This window comes from Eptatretus burgeri, chromosome 2, assembly GCF_056783735.1.
Source record: "Eptatretus burgeri isolate ZD-2024b chromosome 2, Ebu_testis_v1, whole genome shotgun sequence".
NCBI classification, from domain to species: domain Eukaryota; kingdom Metazoa; phylum Chordata; class Myxini; order Myxiniformes; family Myxinidae; genus Eptatretus; species Eptatretus burgeri.
In genome coordinates this window covers 67064844-67086217 of record NC_140962.1, presented here as the reverse complement: position 1 = coordinate 67086217, position 21374 = coordinate 67064844, and the positions used below count along the sequence as shown (strand labels likewise).

Genomic DNA, 21374 nt, shown 5'->3' with positions numbered 1-21374 from the left:
GTGTGCGTATGTGTATGTGCGTATATGTGCGTCAATGTGTGTGCATATGTGTGTGTGCGCGTGTGTGTGCGTGTGTATGTGTGCGTGTGTAATATGTGCGTGTGTGTATGCGTATGTGTGTGTGTGCGTATGCGTGTGTGTGTGTAATATGTATGCGTGTATGTGTGTGTGTGCGTGATGCGTGTGTGTGTGTGTGTGTGTGTGTGTATGTGTGTGTGTGTGTCTATGCGTACATATGTGTGTGCGTGTGTGTGTGTGCGATATGTGTGTGTAATGATGTGTGATGTGATAGCGTATTAATGTGTGTGTGATATGTGCGTGTGTGTGTCGTGATCGTGTGCGTGCGTATAACATGCGTGTGTGCGTATGTGTGCGTGTGCGTATGTGTGTGTGCGTACATTGATATGTAATGCGTGATATGCGTGTGTGATGTGCGTATGCGTATGTGTGCGTGTGTGTGTGTAATGTGTGTGTCGTGTGTGTGTGTGTGTCGTATGTATGTATGTGTGTGTGTGTGTGTGCGTGTGTGGCGTGTGTCGTAACGCGTATAACAATGTATGGCATGATAATGTGTGTGTGTGTGTCGTAATGTGCGTGTGTGTGTATGATATGATATACGTCGTGTGTGTATAATGGCGTGCGTGTGTCGGTAATGTGTGTGTGTAAATGCGGTATGTGCGCATGCGATATGGCGTAATGCGTGGTAATGTGTGCGCGTACAATGTGTGCGTGTAATGCGTATAGTGTGTGCGTGTGTGTGTGTGTGTGTGTGCGTGTGTGTGTGCGTAATGCGTGTATGTGTGTGTGTGTGTGCGTGTGTGTGTGTGTGTGTGTGCGTGTGCGTGTGTGTGTATGCGTATATATATATATATATATAGTATATATATATATATATATATATATATATATATATGTATGTGTGCGTGTACATATATACATAATATATATATATATATATATATATATATATATATATGTGTATGTACAGTAATATGTGCGTACATATATATATATATATACATATATATATACATATATATAAGCTATATATATATACATATATATGTGTGTGTGTGCTATATATACATACATATATATGCGTGTGTGTATACATATATATGTGTGCATACATATATGTATATGTATGGCATATATATATAATGTGTGCATATGTACATATATATATGATGCATATACGTATGTACGTGTATATATGTGTGTGTGTGTGATATATATATACATATATACGTGATATATATATGTGTGTGCGTGCGTGTGTGTGTATATACACATACATGTGTGTGATGATATGTGTGTGTCATATATATATATATATACATATATATATGCGTATGTGTGTGTGCGTGTGTTGTGTGTGTGCGTGTGTGTGTGTGCGTGTGTGTGTGTGTGTGATATGCGTGTGTGTGTGTGTGTGCGTGTGTGCATGTGTGTGTGTCATGTGTGCGTTAATAATAATAATGATATATACGTATATGTATATGTGTGTGTGTATAATGATAATGTGGTATATGTAATATATGTGTGTGTGTAATGTATGTATATATATATATATATATATATATATATATATATATATATATATATATATATATATGCATATAATATATACATATATATATATATATATATATATATATATATATATATATATATATATATATATATATATATATATATATATGCAAGTGGTTTGATTCGTGACAAGTGGTTTGATGCAAGCAAAGCTCCTCCCCTCTCCCCACTGAAGGAGACACCTCTCCCCACTAACATATGATGGTTGATTGGCCAAAACGCCATAATTTCATGCATTAGCTTCAGCTTGATTAAGAATTGAAAGTTTTTCTTGTGATGTCCCCCTTCCGCATATGAAAATAATGCTCTGCAGCAAATTTCTGGGCAATTGGCTGAGGGTTATGGAATTGTATATAAATTAAAGAAAAGGTTTAACACGGAAACAACTCACTCTTATATCAATAAAAGTCATCACCCGATCAAGATCGGGCTGTTTAGGTTTTAGTAAATCATCAAGAAGATTGATGTTTATAGGTGTAGCGAAAATTAACCCAAGATTGCACACTGGTGATGTCGAACTGACATCACTGGTAGAAAATGTTCTCACGTCCATTCCATTGGTTATGAACCACAATATTTGCACCTTGGTTTTGTGAGAATACAAGCCTGGTGTTGGCACGGTGGTTAGGGCAGTGGCTTGGGATCCAAAAGGTCCTGAGTTCAAGCCCCGTTGAGCCACTGAATTAATACACCAGGGGGTTGACTCAGCCTGTCATCCTTCCGAGGTCGGCGAAATGAGTACCAGTGTACTGGGCCGGTGTATACCCCGGTTAAAATAGGTGTACCATATCCCTGTGTTGTAAGAGGTGACCAGGGTTGCGTCAGGAAGGGCATCCGGCGTAAAACATGTGCCACATCACGATGCGGATCATCCGGATGATCCGCTGTGGCAACCCCTAACGGGAGCAGCCGAAAGAAGAAGAAGAAGAAGAGGTTTTGTGAGAATACAGAAAACTCTCTCATTTGACTTAATCTTACATGAGCTTAGAGCTCTTATTTAATAATTTAATATGGTAATAATTCCTGAGTCGTGCTATATTTTTTTTTGCAAGCATGTTGCTGATTTCTCTATAAATCCACGATTAATGATGTTGATCAATTAACATTCAATATTCGGCTTGCATTGTGTAAAATGCAATGCTGATTTATTACGATAATATTTTTTTTTCTCAAAGAAACACCCATTGTTTGCCATATAATGTACTGCAACTTGATATTATTGTCATTCATACATTAATCATACAAAATTACAAATCAGCTTATCAGACAGCATTATCTTCATCAAAATCATCGTTATCTGATGGAACAGGTGTGCGGCACAAGCAGGCACATTTATTAGGTCAAAACCCAAGAATCTCATTCAACAATGCATGTTGGATTGTGATTCAATTACGAATTCGTCCCGCTGGTTACATTATTACGAAGGCACGGCTGGACCAATGATGCAGTGCCCCTGAACATTTCGACAAAAACTTTGATTTTGCTAATATTCTGCCACACAATGTCCTTCTTGTATGAAAGAAACGATGGGATCTTTAATACACATGCCAAGCCCGAGATATGCCCTTCCCATCAGTGTTCATGAGCAGAACACCGATGGGAAGGGCATACCTAACATGAACAGAAAAAAGTACCCAACAACATTACAGTTCTGTGAAGGACAGCATGCCCTACCTTCAAAACACAAGGGTGATAATTTTCTACTTGGGTCGGGAATCAAACCCAGAGTAGACAGCTGAAAGGCCATCGCACTCCCTCTGAGTGATCCTGCTGGCTCATACGGATGAAGAATGGAAGGCCACAGATGCAAGGTCACAGCCCATAGAAAATTGAGTAATGACAAAGACATGATGGCCCAATTGACTAATTCTTATGCCTGATTATCTCTGAAATGCATTCCCTTTCGATTCATCGCAATATTTACAATATGATATTAATTGTGAGAATTATACCAGAACATTATTTTCTTAAGAAAAAGCAGCAAAAGTGCGGCAATACTTGATCACACTATCCCTTAACAAATCTAAGGAACCCTTCAATTATTTAAACTATTTCCTCTGTTATCTGTCTGATACTTGTGGGGAGCTTTCTCATGCAAAAGCGCCAAAATTCCTTCCATTATCTTGTGATAAAGAATCCGTATAAAGGTGAATGATGAACTGGAGCATAAATTTGGGTATGGTGGAAGCTGTGACCAGTTAGTTTTCCCACATCTTCAACATAAGCATCAAAATTATTTATCCAAACAATCAAGCCTTGATTCACCAAATATAGAGCAAAATTAATACATACTTCTAATTAGAAGAGCACTCGGTGGAGTGCACACCTCCGCCATGAAATTCCTGAGACAGTAGAACATATTGGGCCCCAATAAATTTTTGAGTCATCATGGTATGACATGTCGTTTTTGGCCTCATCTCTCAATGGTGAAGAATCGCTTTAAAAATGTTAAAATTCTCGTATCCGGATCCGGATCCAGATCGTCATCAAAATCTAATCAATTCGTCCATGTCACTCACACAACCTGTCCACCAAGTTTCGTCCGAATCCGTCCGAAACTTTTTAAAATATCATGCTCTGTAATGGTTTTCGCCCCATATCACTCATCTTGATCAGGTACATTAACTTTGTAAAGAATCACTTATAAAATTATCGGATCCAGATCCATATCCGGATCTTCACCAAAATCTAATCGGTTCGTCCTTGTCACACAACCAACCTGTCCAACAAATATCATCCTAATCCATTCACAACTTTTGAGATATCCTACTCACAGACAAACAGAGAGACAGACAAACAGGGGTGAAGACGTAAACTTTGTCCACCTTTGGTGGTGGAGTTATTTAAGACATATCTAATTAAGAGTTGGTAAGTACAGAGAGTGAATTGACCTTATCATGCAAAGGGGCTGGAACCATAGCTGAGAGGTATACACACTAAATTCCTCGGTGTCTGTAATGTGTTTGAATCCAGAGGCAGCTATAAACTGTCATCCTGGTGTTTCTCATGGACAGCGAGGAATCAATATGTGTGCCGTGCTTCAGGATGTTAAACGAGACGACTAGTTGGCCAGCATTTGTTGTTGGGGGACGTTGAACATTACAAGTGTTTTTGTCAGAGTAGGCAAATTAACGTGAGCACCCTGAATAAATTAACAATTCCTACCACTTTGTTAAGTGTCCTGCGGTGGAGTAACCACCTGTCCAAGATTGTTTCTCACGTGTATTTCAACTCGATGTGATACACCTTACAGGTCTGTAAAGAGTATGGGCCTCTAAATGTTATTATTAATGATAATTATCAGGTGAAGACCCCAAATAATTGAGGATTTCATGATAAATATAAGGTATTTCAACAGCTTGATAAACAATTGGGTAAAACTGTGGAGACAACATAATTGTGTGTCATGAACCTTTCCTTCATTGAGTTTCTTTTTAAGCGACAATTCATCCCAATGAGAAACACAGGGACAATACCCCTGATCACTCCCCTGGGAGCGACTGGATAACATAACCAGGGAACATCTGGTAGGCATGGATGACTCACAAAATATATTACGGAGAAGAAAATAAATACAAATGGATTTTTTTTTTAACACCATGAACAAACTTTGGTACATCATGGGTGATAAAGGCTGCGGTCAAGTTTCATCGAATTGTGTGTGTGGTTTCAGACAAGAAAGCAGATATATTTTGGGGGTCAACCCCCCCCTTCCCGTAGAACCCCTTAGACCCTAATTTTTTTTATGTCATGAACAAACTTTAGTACATCACAGGTGATGAAGGCAGTGGTCAAGTTTCATTGGAATTGTGTGTGTAGTTTCTGAGAAGAAAAAAAAGCAAATACCTCTTTTGGGGGGCAACCCCAATGTAGAATCCCTTGGACCCTAAGTTTTTGTGCAATGTCGTGAACAAGCTTTAGTACATCATGGGTTATGAAGGTTGTGGTTAAGTTTCATCGAAATTGTGTGTGTGTAGTTTTGGAGAAGAAAGTAACCACATATTTTGGGGGGCATCCACATTATACCCTCTACGACCATGTTTTTTCTAATATCATGAACAAACTTAGGTACATCATGGGTGATGAAGGTTGTGGTGAAGTTTCATTAGAATTGTGTGTGTGGTTTCTGAGAAGAAAGCAAATACCTATTTGGGGGGGGGGGCAACCCCCCCAGTAGATCCCTTTAGACCTCGATGTTTTTTAATGGCATGAACAAACTTTGGTCCATCATGGAACAAAAAAGACAACTAGGACAACAAACCGGAGATAAGAGCTCACGAGTTCATGACAGTGTTGATCTTCTACTTTTTCTTTAAACACCTCATGATGCAGTCCCATTGTGCAAAATTCAAATGAATAACAGTGTGAATCAAGCAGTGGTATTTGAGGTCTGTTGAAGTAGTTATAGTTACTCGCATGAATAAGCATGCTTCGCGCACCTCACCACACATCAATGCAGAGGCTCAGGCATCTTTTACCATGTCTGTTTTGTCCGGGAGGGAGGGATGGATGGGAGGAGGAGGGGGATGGTGGGTGTGGGTTAGTGGGGGGATGGGGGGATGGTGGTGGAGGGGTATATTGGGGGAGCTCAGCCAAATATAATTTGAGCTCTGACTGAATATATCCTGGAAATCAGAAGTCAGAACCCAACATGTATAAATACTAGATGTACATTTATTTTATTATTTGAGGTGGGTGCTCCTCAAATGTACATTTATTTTAAATCATCAGTTAGAGCTGGATGGCAAAGACAACACAGTATCAAATATTGAACGAGAAAGTCGAACTGCCAGCCATACAGAGCAGACGTGCCCACAATACACCGCTTTCCTTGGACTTTCGGCCAGATTATTACATCGCACATTTTCTTTTGCCCATATCTCAATCTCAATCTGGATTAATCAAGTCAAAGTCACAAAAATATTAGTGCTGTTGAATACAGGTAAATCACAAATGTGTTTCATAGATCTTATATTTGTGTGTGTGTGTGTGTGTATATATATATATATATATATATATATATATATATATATATATATATATATATATATATATATATATATATATATATATATATATATATATATATATATATATATATATATATATATATATATATATTGTTGCGAATCTGGAAGCCATTATCGCACTCATCATTCAGGTCCTTTAGCTCAGTTATCTCGGTAAGTACATGTTCTATAGATAGCTCGCCTTCCATTGTTTAATGGGTAAATCTATGTAAATGCGCTGTGATTCGTTTTAATAGTTAGGGTTCAATGAAAACGACCCTCCTCCACAACTAAGAAGAAGAAGAACCCTCCCGTCCCTTGATTCAATGGCGTAAACAGGAATGACGGTTGGGGCGGGTCCGGCAGAAAGCGAGGTAAACAGCCCCCACCCGTGGTTGCGGGGGGCGGCGCACGAGGCCGAATGAGTCACGCTGGTAGCGAGGCGGGGCTGAGAAGGATAAGAGGGGGACCCTCTGCTTGGTTCTGGTTAGTCTTCGGTGAACCTTCGCGATTCCAAGGTTGTTGTTCTGGTGCTGGTTCAGCTCGGCTGGAGTATTTGGATCTTCGGGTGGCTTTTGTCCTGCTTCGTGGCCTCATCTTGGTGCGTGGAGCTCTTCGCGGTCTCTGCTTGGTTCCCGGTTTGGTACGACTTATTGGCCTCATCTTGGTCGGTGGTTCTTCGGGGAAGCGACGCATCGGGTCGGGAAGGATTGGCGCCTCGTCTCACCAGCACGTGGTCCGGAGCGCGAGGGAATCCGCCGGAGCTCGGTAAGGATCGCGGCTCGCGGTGATTGGATCCAGCTCGCCCACACTGGTGCCCGGTCCGAACAGCTTGAAGACCACACGAGGTGGAAAGGTCTGAGGCATACCCTGGGCTTCAGCTCATCTGTCCTTCCGAGCTGAAGTCCGCATCAAAGGCATCAGCCACCATTTCTTGGGTGTGTGTGTGCGTATGTGTGTGTGTGTGGGCCCGTCTAACAAGTAGAAAACTGTTAAGTGCTTTGTTCATTGTATACAGGGTGTCCCCAAAAAAATACAACTTTTCATCTGCAAAGAGGATGGTCATAACGTATATATTTTTTAAACATATATGGCTGGATAGAAAGCTGAAAGGTTGAAGTTTATTGTACCAATGTCAAAATTGCCACCAAAATTTAAATTTTGTTATAGAATCGTCGTTTTCTTTTAGACCACATGTTCGACGTAGGCTCCACGTTGTCCGATCACTGCCTGCAAACGCATTGTCATGTTCTCCAGCACTTTGGGAAACGTTTCCTGAGGAATGTTCTGGATTTCTCGGTGGATGTTTTCCTTCAGCTGATCAAGAGTCTGAGGCCTTGGGTTTCCATAGATCCTGTCCTTGAGATACCCCCACAAGAAGAAGTCTGGAGGAGTAAGGTCAGGGGAATATGGTGGCCACTCAACGTCTTTGTAGAGGGAGATAAAGCGGCCCTCAAAATGTTGGTTGAGAAAACGCCTTGTTTCCCTGGCTGTATGGGGCGGAGCCCCATCCTGCTGGAACCACTGGGTTCTCATCTGGATCAGGTTGTTTCTCCTACGGGCCTGAGTACGTAGCTCAGGCAGATAGAATTCCTGAATCATTTCGCGATAGTTCCCCTGGTTAACCGTGCAAGTGCGTCCCTGGTCATCTTCAAAGAAGTATGGACCAATTATCCCATACCAACCAACCGCCACCCACATAGTGACTTTGAGAACAGATCGAGGCACCAGTTCAGTTGATGCATTTCCAAGATTTTCAGTTCCCCAGTACCGAAAGTTTTACTTGTTTACGTCCCCAGACAAGTGAGCATGGCATTCGTCCATCATGTGAAGTTTTTTGAGGAAGTCTGCATCTTCCAACAACTTTCCTGAGAACCAATTTGCAAAGTCTAGTTGTTTGTGTTTCTGTTGATCAGTAAGCACCGTTTCCATTTGAATTTTGTATGGAAAGGCATGAATGTCTTGGCGAAGGATCCTCTGAACGGTGCTCTTATGAATGTTTCTCTCGGCAGAAAGTCGTCAAATCGATTTTTTTGGACTCTAAACGACCGCCTGTCTCACCATTTCCACATTTTCTTCACTACGACCTGTCCTCTTCCGACCACTGTGACCTTTGTGAAGGTCACAGATGGTTCCCACATTGGTAAACTTTGCGATGGTGTACTTCATTGTCCGAAAGTTTGGTGCATGGCGCAAGTGGATACCGAAATGTCTCGAGTTAAGACGTTGCACCTGTATGACACTTTTCGTCTGGTGCCAAAGTTCAACAATTTTTGTCCGTTGTTGTACGGTCAGTCTTGGCATTTTTCTGGCGCTTCCTTGGTATCAAAATAAACTTCAGGGTCTCTGCAACAAGAAATGAAGCATTAGTGACAAAATTACTGCTTTTTTAGGACCAAACGAAGCATTTTAAAATTGTATATTTTTTTGGGACACCCTATATACTTGCATTTATTGTATTCGGTATAGTTCTGCTCTTTTGTGTTCCCTAGCTCCCCATTATTACTGTATAAATAAACCCCAATTGTTAAATGTATCAGCTCGTTTTGTGTTTCTTTCATTGGCTCAACATGACGCGTGTTTGAGGATTAGTGTTCGTAACTTGTTCATTTGGTCCGGCCCGACTTTGGTAATTCTGCTCGGTTGCGCCGGATCCGAGTCGGCGATAGTGACTCGATTCGGACAAAGTCGGCCGAGGGTGAACTTCCCCGGTAGTCGGACCACGTGGGTACTTCGGTAAATTGAAAAGTTGGCAATCGACCCGACCCACGTGGTCTATCCATTGGCGAACTTCGGTCCAGTCAGGACCCGTCCGCTCCGGACTTATCCGGGGCGACGACCTTTACATTCTGGGCGATCGGTCGAGCCGGCTCGTGGCTCCATCTAGCGGTCGTGCTCCCAGTCGACGTCCCGGCACCATAACAATCTATTATAATACCAAGCTTGCAGACTAAAAACTCGGCTCACTGTCACACGATCCCTATGAAATTTCTGTGGCACTTAGCGGACATGCCGACAATGTTTGGGAAGTCTTGGCGTTCCAGCGTACCACTTGCATTTTGCACAATGCGTATTTTTGTCATTCCCCATGTACGGTCTGTCTGCTACCAGCTATGTTGTACTGCTATCCCGTGCATCTGCATGGGTATCGCAAGTGTATATATATATATATATATATATATATATATATATATATATATATATATATATATATATATATTGTTGCGGGCCGAGGGTTGGGTGAGAAGACCACAAGGGGGGGGGGGGAAGCTATCTCGGCTCCCACCAGACTCCCCGGAATTGTAGGCCATCGCACACGGATAATTCTTTGACGCGGGTCGCTTAACCGACCATGATTGCCAATAACTCAACCACATGACTTAGGGTCCTCCTTCTAGTTAATCCGGTTACCTAAAAATAACCACGTGATTAAATTACCGGGGAACACGCCCTCGCTACACCTTGTCCGAACCAGATCATTTTACTGGACCGGATCACTTTACTGGATCAGATGCAGCCGAGTGACACTGCCAAGGATGTGCCGGCTAAAAGGAACGAATTGTTGGGAATAAAGTCCCGGCTAAACTCGGATTCAGACAATGCTGGACCAATGACGGAAAAGACAAAAATGAGCAGGGAACATTCCTAATAGTAATTTATTAACAATGGGCGAGGAAAGGTATATGGTACGATCAAGAGATTTATTGGGGTGTGTTGTGCAGATATAGGAAAGAGAGGTGTGATGCAGCAATAAACAAGCAACTTATAAAAGCGGATGCAGAGCAGACCGAACCCGAAATAATAATAATAACCTTCTGCAGGCTTGCAGAGACAGGCACCAGGACACAAACACACGCACACACACAGACACAGAAAACCTGATGAAGAGGGATTGAAGCAAGACAGGAGAGGAGTTGAGGCTACGGTCTCTCGGTACCTTTGTATAATTGATACGCAGTCCCCGAACGCGCCACAAATATGTTTGGGGGGGATGCTCCGTGGCGCGGTACCCCCCCCCCCGACAGCTGGCGCATCGTCTCCTGCTTCGGGTAGCTCGTGTCAAGACCGTGGGTATGAAGGAGGGCTTGAGTTGGGAAGGTGGAGTCAGTGTCGTATGGGTGGAGAAGAGGAGGAGGAGCCCAGCGATAATGACAGAAGGCGGAGTCGAAGTGATGACGACAGAAGGCGGAGTCGAGGTCCAGCTTGAGTGGAAGGCGAGGCAGGGCAGCAGCGAGAGAAAGAAGGATCCGCTCGGACCTTTATAGACCCCACGGCTCGGGGCAGGGGGCCACCCCGCAACTCGGTGATGTCATCCGAATCGGGCACTCTGATTGGCCCTGACCTCCTGCGCGGCCCGGCCATGATGGCCGGAAGTAGCAACATTCCACTTCCGGCGAGGTGACTCCATGCCGCAAAGATGTCCCGCTCCAACCCCACTACATGATATGAATCACCTACACTGCACTCCGCGTCATGACTTGCCTTGCAAGAACCTCCTGGCCATGCCCTGATGACCGGCCAAGGGCAGCGTCGGTCCCGCATGCCTGCTCGGGCACTCCAGACCAGCGCAGGCCAACGCGCCCGGTCCATGTGCGTCACGTGGCCCAAGCTGCACAACATACCTCTGCCCGATCGCAGCTTCAATGGCTGTAGAGGCGAGAAGGAAAGATGTTATGGCGAACCCATGCACACACAGTAAGATGTGTCCATTCGTGCCCCGCTCTGCATGATAACAAAGTGTCGCGGGCGGTACATTTGTGTCCTGCTCTGGACGATAACAAAGTGTCGTGAGCGGTACATTCATGCCCTGCTCTGTATGATGACAAAGTTGTGAGCAGCACATTCGTGCCCTGCTCTGTACGATAACAAAATCGCGAGCAGCACACGGGTCTGCCTTCGAGCACGTTCCGTACAGTGCGCGTGGATCTGCCATTACGCACGTGGCTAGCGCTCGGGTTTGCCCGATTCTGCTATCGTGTGCACGGGGCGAAACCCGATTGATATAATTAGTCCAGAAATGGGTTCAAAGGAATGCGCCACTTGCGCTTTGCACACTTGCAAACCACGCAACGTGGTGTGGGGTTTCCATTCTATTATTGGCCTCGATACACGTTCCCTGCAGCGTGAGCATCGTACTGGGTGTGTTTCCTGTCCATTGGGTGGAAATTACCGCTGCGTGTGCGTTTGGCAGGCTGTGTTTTCTCCGGAAGGGTGTGGGTGTAGTGCCTGCTTGGCCTTTGCTGAGGACCCATCTCACAGCGAAGCGTGCACGTGGCTCAGATTTACCTCAGGAATAATCAGAAAAGAAGAGTAGGAATGAAGTTAGAAATGAAATGAAGAAGAAATGATGGAAGCAAACCTAGCTTTGAGATCATCGCAACACACGCCCCTGTTGTCCCACGAGACAAAAGGGAAGGGACTATCTACACGTATATTAATGGAATAACTGTCTTGGGACCACTATCTGTTGGATGCATGTCGTTTCAAGAACCGCAACAATATATATATATATATATATATATATATATATATATATATATATATATATATATATATATATATATATAAATTTATATATATATATATATATATATATATATATATATATATATATATATATATATATATACATTTATTCATTTGTTTTAATTATTTCTGCACACATGCTTTTCAGTTATTTCGTTTTCTCCAACAACTTTCAGAATTACAGTTATCGAGAGTCACACTCTTACTTACTATTGACTGTGCCGTTTTGCGGTGTATAAAATTTCCCCAAGTTGGAATATTTTCCACACTCATTCCAAGTGAACATATGTAAAATAAATACATCATTTTCACGTACACAATTAGCGATTTATTTGTGTCAGAAAGCTTAACAGATTGGACGTAATCCTCAAATAGCTATGTAACTTCACCGTATTTGGATTTTTGGATCCCACAGTATTTTTCAGTTCTTTAGTTTGCATCGGTTCTTCCTTCGTTTCTCGGCTTTGCCGATTTCACATTACATAGTATTACGTTGTTTAATAACAGTATGAAAGATGTATGTAGATGTACAAAAGTTTGCAGAAAAATATATGTAGTTTCAAAAAACGTTCTCAAAAAGGGGAAAAGTGACACAGAGACAATTTGAAGTTTATAAACATGGTATCGAGAGCTGGGAATCCTCACACCATCTTGGTTTCTTGAAGGAAAGACATGTCTGACTATTGGGGCAAAGAAAGCACAATACGTGTGGTTTAAGACTTCTCAAGGTCGAATGACCTTTTATAAGAAATTGTGCAGTCCAATTTAAAATTGCATTAAGCAAACCAGTCATTGATCCAAAGAAAGATTTATCCTGGACTAAATCGTGAACTAAAATTTAAAGTTCAGGCTGGGAACCATTTATTGTCTAGAAGTATGCAAAATGGAAGGAATTTTTCACCACCTCTTGCATTTTATATATTTTTTGTACAGTGATCCAAGGCTCGTAGAAGGAGCTTGTGCATGCAGCACGTTCATAAAGCAAGGACATTACGGATTCCAGTATGTCGTTATGTGACTTACAAGGACATTAGCAGACAATGGACAAATAAACATAATATAATGGACTTGAAGCTGTGATCCCAACATCATGAAATTTGCATGGATTGGAATAACAAACAAGCCAATCTGTACGTGCCCCTCCACATCCACTCCCCATTATTCTTTTTATCTTCCCAACAATTTTCACTTTACATCACATTCATCCCACATTCTCTAGCAACATAACCTAGCCTTTTTCTCAATTTATCATTTCCTCTTTGTGTGTACATGATTTATACATGTGCTACATGCCCCTCTCTGATATGATGATTTTTTAAACCATTTTTTTTTCTGGCTTATTCAACAATATTTTTCCCGATCTGGATGTCAATGATGTCATCATCTTGTAAACAAGCTCAAATGAGCTAAGATCCTCGTCCTCTTCATGATGACGTCATGAAACGAATATGACGTCATTGTGATGCATCAGGTTTGCGATAAATGATCTGTGCTAATGCCCGGCTTGATTCCCGCAAAAAATTCAAACAGCTTGCCTAGTTTCGGAGATAATGGTATAGGCGATTTCCATTAGCGGCGATATTATGACGTCAACTTTTTTATAGGAAGAATTTCCAAAATCGGAGATGGTTACTGCCTGTGCGTGGGCTTTCTGCATATACATGGCAAGTTTCACGAAGATCCGATGAAAACTCTGGGTTGTGAAACAAAAAATGTCAAAAAATAGAAATGATCTCATAAAAATTGATATGACATCATAATGATGTATCATATGTGCGGTAATTCATCTCTGCTAATGCCCTGTTCGATTCCCACAAACAGAATTCAAAAAGCTTGTCTAGTTTCGGTGATAATCTTTTAGGCGATTTCCATTAGCGGAGATATTTTGACGTCATAACTTTTTTTCTAGGGGGAATTTTCAAAATCGGAGATTGTTACTGTCTGCGCGGGGTATTTTTACACATATATGCCAAGTTTCAGGAAGTTTCGATGAAAACTGTGGGCTGGGAAACAAAAAAGTCCACAAGAAGAAGATGAAGAACAACAACGTGAGTAAGACTTCGAGATCCTCAACGAGGATCTAATAACTCGGAAGAATTTCCAAAATCGGAGATGGTTACTGCCTGCGCGTGGGCTTTCTGCATATACATGGCAAGTTTCACGAAGTTTCGATGAAAACTGTAGGCTGTGAAACAAAAAAGTCCACAAGAACAACAACATGAGTAAGACTTAGAGATCCTCCACGAGGATCGAAAAAAATTGAGGGGCATCTACATGGGGATCCCCCGATCATCACCCCCTCAGCGATATATCACATTCAAGTTCCTTCCCCAATTCACTCGATATCCCATCCAATATTCCCATCCCTTCTGCCTCCACTCAGAATTCTGATACCCTGTTGTCCTTCACTTTTGGAGTCATCTATTTATTTTGTACACCAACATGGCAGAATTTTTCTTTACCCCCTCTCCTTTCTCTGCTCTTTCCCAACTATTATATATCCCATACTCCTATATCCTCCAAATCTTCATTCCCTTCTATCCCAAACTCCACTCACCTCCTTTCCTCCTCCTACTGTCGTACATTTTCTTATTTTCTTCAATTTACTCCATACCTGCACATACACAATAAAGAGATAACTCCATGCCTATAGTCTTCCCTTCTGTTCCTTTACTCAATGTTGGCATTTCCAATTTCCTCCCTCGCCATTCCTCCCTCCCTACCCAGTGTACGTGGAATAAATAGACGCTGTATAAAGAGGTCACATGATCACATCTATTTAATAAGGAGGAGGTGCTCTACGACTGAATGACAAGACCAGCATGATCCCCTGTGAACCTCAATGAAAGCATCAGTGGACCGTTCTGGCCCCTTTTCCATCATAAATTACGCATTTTGTCATATCTCACAATCCACGAGGCTTTTTAATTCATGCCAGAGACTTTATGGCAGACAGTGAGTTTTACGGGAAAGATTGAGTTTTACGGCAGAGTTTGTCACTCTACGTATGTGGAAATGGTGTTCAACAGGTTGCGAGTTATAGAACACTGAAGTTTGTCATCATGTTGATATTACAATGCTCGACTGGTTCTAAACAAAATAACCTGAAGCACGCTCACTTTGATCGAACGCGCTTTGTGTGTTGAAGCATCGCTAAATATGGCTGTCGTGTCAGTTACCTCACTCACGGCTTACTTTTGTGACGAACCAAAATCTCTGCAAAGAGGAGAGAATCATTGAAATCAGATCATGTGGAAAACCTTTCGTATTTTCCAGGAGAACTTGGGGGAGTTTTTCCAAGCCAGCATGAAAAAGAAATGTTGGAGTTGTGGTTAAGGGTTCGTTATCATCCCACACTCTACAAGCGGATCCACATAATGGTGTGCCATCTATCCACTCTTATGTCTGCTTTGGAAAGTCGTCTCAGAAAAGAGGAGACTTCAGCGTTCATTATACAGACAAATAAATTCACATCGGATTCTTTGATCGTAAATTAGATTCAGTACTTTATTTATTATTTCATCGATACACACTTACCAAATGTAATTTGAAGTATCATTATTTTTCCTGGTGAAAGTAATAATGACTTCCCACACTTACAGGTATGTCAGCTCTTCGTCTTGCACAGATTTTGAATTACAAGCACCAAAGAGAACATCAAGGAATTCAAGATACATTATTTCATTTGATTTTTTTTTTTAATCTTATTGTAGTATCTATGGCTATATTGGAGAGCTGCTCTTGTGATTTTCACTGTGCATATCTACATGCACATTACTTAAAAGGGCCATATCTTACCATTTTTGCCAAGTTCATTTAACCAGAAATGTCAGCAAAGTTAATGAAGTGAACTGTAAAATTGATTGTGTGAGCAAATCTCCTACAATCATTTTGTGTGGATCAAATGGTAGTTACAGTACAAGTATGAAAATGAGTGCAATTGAATAAACACCTCCTGCCAGGTACATTGATTTGATTTGATGTACAGTACTATACTCCACACTCAGATCGTTGATGAGGCCAAAGCAGTTGTGTGGTAAGTGTTATGTTGGGTGGTTTGCCATTGCCTTCCCAGCATTGTTTTTCCATGCACTAACCTTTTAAATGCTGAATGTCGAGCAAAGAAGCAGTACATGCCAATTTTAAAGTCTTTGGTTTGACTCAGACACGGTTTGAACCAACAACCTCCCAGAATCAGAGTGGAAGAATTCCATGGCAACTACATACATGTGAACTGGTGTTGTCTCTCTGCATGCCGAGAAAGGAACAAAATTAAAGAAACACTGTCAAGTATATATAATTTTAATAAACAGGTATAAACATATATGTGTGTGTGTGTGTGTGTGTGTGTGTGTGTGTGTGTGTGTGTGTGTGTGTGTGTGTGTGTGTGTGTGTGTGTGTGTGTGTGTGTGTGTGTGTGTGTGTGTGTGTGTGTGTGTGTGTGTGTGTGTGTGTGTGTGTGTGTAGTGCCTTGAGAAAGTATGCACACCCCTTGACATTTTTCACATTTTGTTGTGTTGCAGCCTGAATTTAAAATAGATAAAATTAAAAAAAAATTTCACCGATCTACACAAAATACCCCATGATGACAAAGTGAAAACATGTTTTCAGAAATTTTCACAAATTAATTAAAAATGAAAAGCTGAAATGTCTTGCATCAACAAGTATTCAACCCCCCTGAATCAATACTTTGTTGAAGTGCTTTTGGCAGTGATTATAGCTTCAAGTCTTCTTGGGAATGTCTGTCTCAGCTTTGCACATCTGGATTTGGGGATATTCTCCCATTCTTCCTTGCAGATTTGCTCAAGCTCTCTCAAGTTGGATGGGGAGCATCTGTAAACAGCAATCTTCAAGTCTTTCCACAGATTCTCAACGGGATTCAAGTCTGGGCTTTAGCTGGGTCATTCAAGGACTTTCACGTTCTTGTTCTGAAGCCATTTCAGTGTTGTTTTAGCTGTATGCTTGGGGTCATCGTCATGATGGAACATAAATCTTCGCCGCACTCCAAGTTCTTTTGCACTCTGAAGCAGGTTCTCCTCAAGGATTTGCCTGTATTTGGCTCCATTCATTGTTCCCTCTAGCCTTACAAGTCTCCCAGTCCCTGCTGCTGAATAGCATCCCCAGAGCATGATACGTCATGGTAGGTATGGTGTTAGATGGTTAATGAGCTGTGCTCGGTTTCCGCCAGACACAGCGCCTTGCATTCAGGCCAAAGAGTTCAATTTTCATCCAAAAGAGTCCCACAGAATCTTTTGTTGCATGCTCTGAGTCTTTCACATGCCTTTTTGCAAACTCTAGATGTGCTGTCTTATGCCTTCTCAAGAGTGGCTTACATCTGGCCACTCTCCCATAAAACCTAAATTTGTGAAGTGCTGCAGAAAGTGTTGGCTTTCTGGCAGGTTCTCCCATCTCATCCAAGTAACTCTGTAGTTCTGTCAGAGTGGTCATTGGGTTGTTGGTGACCTCCCTGACCAAGGTGTTTCTTGCCCAGTTGCTCAGTTTGGTCGGTCAGTCAGCTCTTGGAAGAGTCTAGGTAGTTCCATATTCTTTCCATTTTCTCACGATGGAGCCCACTGTTTCTCTTGGGAACTTTCAATACTACAGGAATTGTTTTATACTCTTGCTTAGATCTATGTCTCCTCACAATTTGACTTCTGGTTCCGGTTTTTGGGCGACGGTTGGTTCTCTACGGATTCCTCTGCCGACTTTGTCAAAGATAAGTTTCCGGTCATTGTTTGTCACGTTTTGACTGTATATTTTGTTGCCTCCATGTTTATTGTGTGTTTCTAGTTCGATTTTGTTTTGAAACCTGTGTTAATTTGTTGTGTATTCGTCATTCTTGTCATATTTTGTTTCCCTGAAGCCTACCCGTCTTCCCGTCTACGTGCACAATTGTGTTTATTTGTATTTTCTTCTTATTACCATCAGTTTTTATTTTATCCATTTTTTCCTCCACCCTCCTTCTATCCCTCCCAACTATGAACTCTGTTTCATGTATTAAAATGTAAAATATACCACAACAAAAATCTTTTCCCTCCTCACCTTATACCCCATGTAACCATGTGACTTTCTGTCCTGACACTTCTTCCTCCTTATTCTGTCGATCGACCGTCTTCCTTCTATATTTACTGACCCACATTCACCATACACCTTCACAATTTTTTCTTCAACCTTTCCTTGACCTAATCTTACCTAACCTTAAAAAAAAAATCTAAATTTTTTTTATTCTTTTCATTTCTCACCAACCAACACCTCCCGTAACCACTTGATTTCTCTACCTCCTCTTCCTCTACCTTTAACTTTCGCTGACCTACCATCTTCTTCCTACTTTACCTAATCCAAATTCACCATACACCTTCATGGTTTTATTCTTCAACATTTCCTTTATCAAATCTTACCTAATCTTTATTTTTTTTTAAATGGTCTCTTAAAATGTTTCAACTTCCTCTTTCACACATATGGTTCTCTGTATTGTATCACAATTCACTACCCTTTTTCTTCTTCAAAAGACTTTTCAATTTGACCATTCATTCCTTCATCCCATGTCTACAAAGTCCCACTGTTACAACGTTTCTTTTCTCCATTCTCTCAATTCTCCTGAATTGTATCCCTCACGTAATGTCTTTAATCGCATCTTTGACTTTAAAAGTTTTAAAATCACAGTTTGCAATGCATGTTCGTGTTCCATCAATCATCCCTTTTTTTTTTTTTTACCAACTTCAGTGTCAATTCAACCCACCTCCTTACATCTACCTCCTCATAACTCCTCCCCTGTTATACCCACTACTTACCCCTCCAATCTTGCCCCCTCATCCTACTTCCACTCTAAGCACTTCCTCATTGTCTTCTGCTTCTGTATCAGCTCCTCCTCTGATGTCCCAAACTGTGCGGTGTTCTCACATCTGTGGGCTCCATTCTCACCATAAAGATCTCGCTCTCTCAACAATCAGTACACTCATCACCACAAACATGCTCCTTCCTTCCCCTCAGCACACCTCCCCCCTCTTCCAAACCCCTCAGATATTGTGCCTTCCCCTCCCTGCTCTATTCTTCACCATACCACTACCAAGTCTCATCCTTCCCCTCTCCCCACCTCTCCCATTGCCCTCCTGCCCCATTGGCCATGCCTGCTCTCATTGTCTCCCCTCGCTCTCAAAGCTTCCCTCTCACCCCTCCCTCTCAAAGCAACCTTTACACTCTTCCCCCTCCAAGTTTCCCTCTCACCTTTCTCAAAAACTCCCCCCTCACTCCCCCTTCTCAAGTCCCCCCCCTCCCCACATCCACAAGGCTGCCTCCTTCCCCTGCCCTCTCTCTTCCATCTCATCACTCCATCTCCTCCAATCTTCAACTTCCCTCTGCCTCCTCTCTTATTACTCCCCACTGTGCTTCATCCTATCACCACCGAACCTTTCTACCTCCTCATCCATCTCACTCCCCGAGCTCTTCTGCAATCCCCCACACTGTCAACAAAGCCTCCTCCCCTCCCTCTTCCTTAACACTGTGGACCTCAAACATCCAGGGTCTTCGCTCAAACCTGACAGATCTTTCCATACAGATTGCCACTGACAAACCAGACATAATCTGTAACAGAAACTTTCCTCAATCAAGACATCTGACTCCCAAGTATCTCTCCCTGGTTAGTCCCTCTTCCAGTATGACAGAACTGAGCCTAGTCCTGGTGGCAGAGTTGCTCTCTTCATCAAAAACTCTATTCCTCACTCTGCATGGACTGCCGTCACTCCTCCACACTCCCAGAAATACCCCTGGCTATGGCTTCCCCTCCACTCCCACCTCATATTTGTATGTGTGTTGTACCACCACCAAACAGTGATGACTCCATTTACACCTCACTTTCCGAAAACATGAACCAACTTCTATCCTCTCATCTGAACTCTCTCTTCCTCATATGTGGTGACATCAATTGTCATCATGCCAGTTGGCTAGGTGTGGCTACCTCCCTCACCTGCCATGGTACTTCAGCAAAAGACTTCTGCGACTCATTGGGACTGACACAATCTGTCAACCTCCTGACCCGGATCTCAACCAATGGTATTCCAATCTCTTTTGGATGTGATTTTGACCAATTTCCCTGAAATATCTGCTGTTCTTCCTCAGCTCCAATCGGTTCATCTGACCATGGTTCATCAAAGTAGTCATCTTTCTGGCTGTTATTGGAGAACCACTTCAGTGGAGTTGAGTCTGCCATTTCACTCAGGCTGACTGGCAAGGACTTCAAGCAACCATTAAACTTCTAGACTGGTCTCCCATCACTACTTTCTCCAACAACAACTCATCCTGGGAATTCTTTCAAAGAAACTTCCTCTCTCCAATGCACAGATTTATACCATCTCATCTTCAGTTGTCCTACCCTTCCTCCTGCCCATGGTACATTGAAGCTTGTGGTGAAGCAGTTGGCCTGAAACAACTTGCCTTCAGCTCATGTAAAGCTAATCCAACTGAAGGCAATCTCAGTTCCTTCCACAAAGCTCGGAACAAATGTGTGTCTTTCCTGAGAAGAGCCAAGAAACAACATCGTTCTCATCTCAAGTCTGAACTCTGAAACCTGTCTCCCTCCTCCAAATCCTGGTGGTGTCTAGTTAAGTCTGTTTCTGGTGTATGTTCCCCCTCCATCCCCTCCCTTACTTCAAATGACTGCACAGCTGACACTGAAAGTGAAAAGGCTGAATGCCTATAAACTCCGTGTTTGCTTCTAATTCTTGTGTCCCAAACCCATCACTTTCGGCACCCACCTTACCCAGTCACACACAGCGGTTCCTGGACTCTGTATCCTTTTCTCCTGACAAGGTGGAGAGCTTGCTGTCAAACCTCGACTCGGATTCTGCAACCAGACCAGATTGCATCAGCTCACATGTCCTAAAAACCTGCTCTGCTGCTCTTGCTCACCTCTCTCTGTTCTATTCACCCTCACATTTGCTCAAGGTCATCTGCCATCTGCTTGGAAATCAGCAAACATTACCACTCCACATAAAAAAAGGTGCAAAAACAGATCCCTGCAACTACAGACCAATCAGCCTTCTTCCAATCATCAGCAAGGTTATGGAATCCATCATCGCTTCCAACATGAAATCATTTCTCTTCTCCAATGGCTTGATTTCCGATCATCAATTTGTATTCAGACCAGTTCACTCTACCCTGCACTTGCTGCACCTGCTTTCCCAAAAATGGATGGAGGTCCACAATGTCAGACATGAGATCAGAGCCATCTCCCTTGGCATATTACATGCT

At 42.3% G+C, this 21374-nt stretch overlaps 1 long non-coding RNA gene across 1 annotated transcript in view; it reads right to left on the bottom strand.

The window, feature by feature from the left end:
- LOC147032215 (uncharacterized) overlaps positions 1-21374 on the bottom strand; it is a 182685-nt gene that overhangs the window by 145919 nt on the left and 15392 nt on the right. The window contains exon 2 of the long non-coding RNA XR_015055084.1: positions 16226-16376. This is a non-coding gene — a long non-coding RNA (uncharacterized LOC147032215). The remainder of the gene's footprint in view (positions 1-16225; positions 16377-21374) is intronic.